Source organism: Mus pahari, chromosome 20 (assembly GCF_900095145.1).
Source record: "Mus pahari chromosome 20, PAHARI_EIJ_v1.1, whole genome shotgun sequence".
In the NCBI taxonomy this organism is placed as follows: Eukaryota; Metazoa; Chordata; class Mammalia; order Rodentia; family Muridae; genus Mus; species Mus pahari.
Window position 1 is genome coordinate 15,950,237 of NC_034609.1, and position 6,000 is coordinate 15,956,236.

A 6,000-nucleotide genomic window follows, 5' to 3' on the forward strand; every position below is an offset into this window, starting at 1 on the left:
AAAAGACAATGAGAGTCCCACCATCCCTGCTACAGCGGAGATGGAAGCCACGTTCTCTGGGCAACATGGGGGACTTCCCGCAGGGGCAGGTAGGGACCGCTCGATGAGATAGATTGTCTCTGCTTTCAGGCATCGCTATGACCGACGCCTGGGTCCTAAGGGTCCTGGGGAGGAACAGGCTCAGTTCCAGGGAGAATCTTGGCAGCCAGAAATTCCATGTGGTGGGGAGGACACAGACAGACACCTCCAGGCTGCAGAGTCCACGCCAAGTGGCACCCGCAACAGCCCCATCCATTCCTGTCCTAACCGGCAGCCCCCTGCCTGACAAGAGTTTTCTAGACAAGAAGAAGTGGGGTCATGGCATGGCTTGTGACACAATTTTAGTAATAAGCTTCTAAATCCATCACTAAGTGAATGGAGGGGTGCCAGGGGAGAGATTGCATGAGCCCTGCCTAATGCCGTGGTGCCGGCTTTGTGTGCGTTTCCAGGGACGGTATTTTCCAGTGCAACTTTTTTTTTTTTTTTCCCTGCTCTAGTTAAGGCTGATTTTACCATTGGGCAAATTGCATATAGTTGGATCCATGCCACGCTAAATACTGTTTATTCTGTGGATCTGTCAGAGGCCAGTGCATGGAAGACAAGGGGATTCTGATTTGAAAAGGCAATTCTCATCCAAACAGGTTCAGATGGAGCGAAGCGGCGTGGATTAAAAGGCGCTGAAGTGGTAATGCCGCTTATCCAGTTTGCCTTTGTTACTCTGTGATTAAATGGTATTTTTAATTAAGTTTCATTGGGAGCCATAGGTATCGAGGTGGTGAAATCAATTTGACAACCATAAAGAGGGAGGAAGGCGCGGGCGGGTTGTAATGACGGCCACGGAGACTGCTGGGAGAGCCACAGAGAGTTCGCAGCTCGGAGAGGAAGCAGGCAGCTGTAATGACTTCTGAAAGGGGACCAGAGCACCCAGGCCTGGGTTTGGGGGCTGTTCTCAGGGGTTGTCAGCAAAAGGAATACTCTTGCTCCCCTGAGACACCCAGATAGATTCAGATAGACCCCAGAGTGTGCTGGCGAGTCCAGGGAAGAGGCCGGGGAGCCCATTTCTGGTTTTGTTGTGTGTACAGTGATAGGGTAGAATGGCCTCCCAAGGCCCAAGCAGGCACATCCATAATCCTCTCTTTTCTTACCTCATGGTTCACTTTCCCCTCAGAACCTTTCCAGCACAGGTTCTTTCTGTTGTCTAGCCTAAATCTTCCTACACCAGAAGCTAGTTTCCCTCCCACACATCCACGTCTGATTTTCCGAGACCTCTGATTGGCAGTAGAGACTTCTGGGTGTGCAGACTTTCTGGGTCTGTGCTAGTTGTGTACGTGTGACCCTAAGGCCACCTACCCCTTTCACTTCTCTTCCTGTGTCTACCATACGGAAGGTGTAGTGATGTGACTGTTGCCTGAGCCAGTCGTGTATATTCGGCAGGTTCACATGCTGGTACAGTGAGTGCCACAGGCAGTGCCTGGTCCACTTAAGTCTTCAGGAAGTACCAGCGAACATGGACCCAGTTCCCCAACGTCAGAGTTCTCGATTTATGTCCCAGGCAAACGGCTGAGTTCTCTGAGATTGACACAGTGGGGGAAGATGAAGGTGTGAGCTAACTCTTGGCTGTGCCCCACCGATGATACAGACACGCATGGTCAGTGAGCCCCTTAGTATCTCAGTGATCACTCAGTGCTTGTCAGCCACTATAATCAGTGACACCCCAACCAAAATATTCAACAGTCACCAAGAAAGAGAAGCAGTTAGCTGCAGTTTGCTTCAGGAGAGGATGCCAACACATATTTATCCCGATCGCTCTCCATGGCTCCTTTTTTTTTTTTTTTTTTTCTCGGCAGATGGCCTGGAACTCCTTATAAATGAGACAGTATGAAAAATGATTCCTTCATACTGCCATTACTGAAGCAGGATTAGGTCACCCCTGGCAATTTCAGATTTGCTTAAAAACACTCCTGCCTCACCTTCTAATGGATGGCCTGTAAACAACAATTGTTTATTGACTCTGATGCCTAAGGACGAGGGTCAGCCCGCTTTGGGGGGAGGGAAGCGTTAATTAACTCCCACCACTAGACCCTCTACTTCTTTTCCAATGATGTGCAGTGCCTGACTTGGTCCTCATTTCCTTTTTCATCAGTCCTGAAGGAACCGAGGTGAATGAGCTCCCCTGCCCATGGGTGTCGGGCTAAATGGATCACAGCAGATACAGATCCGTTTGCCTGTCTGCACTTGCCTTTACATGAAATTCATCAATTTTACAAAAGCTACTGACTAACCCCGGCACGGATACAAACGAAGGGCTTTCAGCCTGGGCTTTCTCTTCGTTTCTAACTTGCAGAAGTGGTAGGTAGCTTGCTGGCCTTAGACCAGCGCAAGGCCACTTTATGTGAATGCTTAAGAAGAGGGGAATGCTACCAACACATATTTATCCCAACTGCTCTTCAGGGCTTCTTTTTTATTCCCCTCAAGTGCAGTGGTTCTAAACCAAGCCCTTGGACCATCTGGCACTATCTTTGGTGGCACATTAAGATCACCAGTGGGGCTGGAGAGGTACCTCGATGACAAAGCACTTGCCTAGCACATGGGGACCCTGGGTTTCATTCATAGTCCTGTAAACGTTTAAAGGAGGGGGGTGGATTTCAACAACCATCACTCCCTTCATTATACCAGTATTGAAGTGACCCCCCTGATCCTTCTAAATACAAGAACATCCTAAACCAGACAGATCCTCAGAGCTCACCGATCCCAGAGCTCTCTGTGTGATTCCCTCCTCTCAACCAAGATATCATCAATTCCCAAGCCCATGCAGATCCATAGAGAGTGTTGCTAAGTGCCCAGGAACATTTCCGACTTCTGACCAGGCAATGCAGTGACACGTGGCTCGCTCTGGAAGCTTCAGCAGCAGCATGTCCCCAAACAGCCATGAGGAGTACGCTGAGGGCTACTCTTGCTGTTTGGTTTGTTTGTTTGTTTGTTTTTCAGAGTCTGTATACCCTGTGGCAATACCAAAGCTGAGCCCAGATGCATTTCCGTTCTTCATCAAGTTATCCTAGAGCCTCAGACACTTCGGGGGAAGATGAAGGTGCCGCCATTTCTTCTTGGCAAGATGGCTATCCCCACACCTGACCCCAGCTTTCCTTTCAAATAAAGGAAGAAGAAGAAGCAACGTCCAAACCCCATCATGGATGAAGAGTTTTCTCAGAGCAGCGAAAGCTACAGCTGACAACTCACCGCTGGGCCCCTCCCTCCTTTTCTCTCCCACCCCCAACTGTTCTGACAGTGGGTTGCCCTTGATTGCAGTGATTAGAGCCGGGATGGGGGTGGGGATGGGGAGCGGGGCAGGCCAGGTATATAGGATTCCCACTGTCCCCTCTACAACTCCTGACCAGGGTCAGGGCTGCGAGCACGAGGCATCCCAGCGACTATCGGAACAATCAGCCATGTTTACCATGGATGCTTAGTTTTCTTTTTGCAAAAATCAAAACAGAGTTTAGTAGGCAGTGTATTTCATACATGCCCCTTGATCAGTGCAGTGACCTGTCAGAAGCCATTAAAGCCCCCGTTAGCTCGAATGCATTCAAAGCTAAGTGATTGGATCCTTTAAAGGCCACAGTGATTGTTTTTAATATACCATCCATTGATTTCCCCCCGCCGACGAGCAGCAGCGTAAGTTTGAAACTAACTGTGTATGACTCCGGCCCCATTTGCTGTCTCCAGCCCTCTGTGGGAAGCTTGCTTTCATTTGACCAGAAAAGCACTGGGTACAGTTTCCAAAGCCCTCTGCCCCCCCCCCCCGCCCCCGTGGAGTTTCAGACAGTTAGCCTGGGTGGGGTTGTTACTTTTTACATATTCCCCGAGCCATCTCCCATTTCTTTGTCCCCACTGAGTGAGCTGTGCCTGCAGAGGGGAGGAGCTTTCCCACCAAGGCAAGGGAGGAACTCTTTCTGAAGCATGAAGCCCAGCAGAGGCCAGCATAGAAGTGACTCTGTCTGCAGGCACTGCCGGTGGAAACCTATGCCCTGACCGCGTGGACTCGTGACTGTGCCACAGATCCCCTCGATCTGCCTGTCTGTGGAGGGTAAGGGAGCCGACACAGCACCCTAATTAGCACCATGCTGCCAGCTTCGCCAGTGCTGCCAGTCCTTTCTGCCCTAATACTGCAGAGCCACCTAACAGATGCTCGTTGGCTCCTTCTTCAACACAAGAACAGCGAGAGCCCAAGACCGTCCCAAAGAGCCTTTCTGTTTTCTGCCCTTTGCCTTTGACACAGGGTCCTGAGAATGGGGGAGGGGGGGAGCAGCTTGGGTGAAGAGAATCCTCACCCTATTTGCAAAGGCATGTATCCCAGGCAGACATATTTCTGTATCATACCCATTTAACAGATGGGGCAAATGAAGCCCAGATGGGATTGATTGGTTTATAAAAGGTGAATGGTGTAAATTGGGCTTCAAGTTTCTAGTGTCTAGTGGAATTTGGGAACAACACGTAAGAAGTCACCCTCCTCCATCAACATGTATTCTGTTGAAGACAATGATTCTGGATCCCGTACTGAAGTGGCCTCCTTTTCCTCCCAACTCTAGCTCAGAAAGAAGCAGTTTTGTCAGCCTGGAAAACAATTTGTGTGTCGTTAATCGCTTTTTCCTTAGCCACAAATGCCTGTGGGACTTGGGTAAGATTCACTGTCTGTGTGGGCCACTGAGATGTATGTTCATGATTCGGGATATGAGAGTCAGAGAAGCCAGGCTGATCATTCAGAATGACAGAGCTGAGCCTAGTGACCCAGGCCTGACATCTCTGCTAGTCAGCGGGGATGGACGAACGTGCAAGGCCTACCTACCCCACAGAGTGACAAGGCCAGCCTCAGAAACTACAAAACAGACCCTGTCTCAAAATAGTACATTGAAAAATAAAGAGAAGAGGAGAGGAGAGGGGAGGGGAGGAGAGGGGAGGAGAAGGGAGGAGAGAAGAAAAGGGGAGGGGAAGGGGAAAAGAGGAGAGGGGAAGAGGGGAGAAAGGGAAGAGGAGGGAAAGGGAAGAGAGGGGAGGGGAGGGGAAGATGGAAGAGAAGGGGAAGGGAGGGAAGGAAAGGGGAGGGGAGGGAGGGGAGGGGAGGGAGAGGGAAGGAGGCTGGAGATGTGCTCACTGGAAGGCAGCTTGCCTAGCATACACAGGGCCCTAGGTTTGACTCCCAGTCCCACCGCAGTGATGGCTGGCAGAGCAAGGAAAAGAGGTAACAAGTGTAATCTCCAGCAGGAGTCAGCAAAGCACGGCTCTCAGCCACGCCCAACTCAAGAGTGTTCAGATCAAATAAAACTTTATTAAGAAACCGAGTGTTTGCAAACTGTCTATGACTGTCTTCTCTCCATCACAGCAGAGCTCAGTGGGTGGGACCCAAGATCCCCACACATGGTCAGTACAGGTCTAGAAAAGACAGCACTCACCAAGGACCAGTTCGGTAGACTGTTGGGTCATTGGGGCCGTGTGTATTAAGGGATTAACATTATGCCCAGATCTTGGGAACTGCTCTGTGCATGTAGATGATGATGATATATTCATAGTAGCGTCACCAAAATACTCACCCCAAGAAAACGGGGGGGGGGAGGGGCGGAGAGCAATGAAGAACAGACAAGGGGGAGAGCAAGAGAGGGCTGCATCTGAATCAAAATGAACTGAGCTAGGAAGGGAGGTACCAGGAGAGGTCACACCAAGAGGACAAAGAGTTGTTCTGGCTTTCTGTACCACATAGCTCATCCCCACCGATCTGCAGACAAGCAGGCTGAGCCTGGCCTTCGGAGCAGGGCCAAGGAAAGACTGTTCCCCATGGTCCTGAGCCCCTGTTCTCCGTGGTCCTGAGTCCCTGTTCCCCCTGGTCCTGAGCCCCTGTTCTCCGTGGTCCTGAGCCCCAGTTCCCCGTGGCCCTGAGCCCCTGTTCCCCGTGGTCCTGAGCCCCTGTTC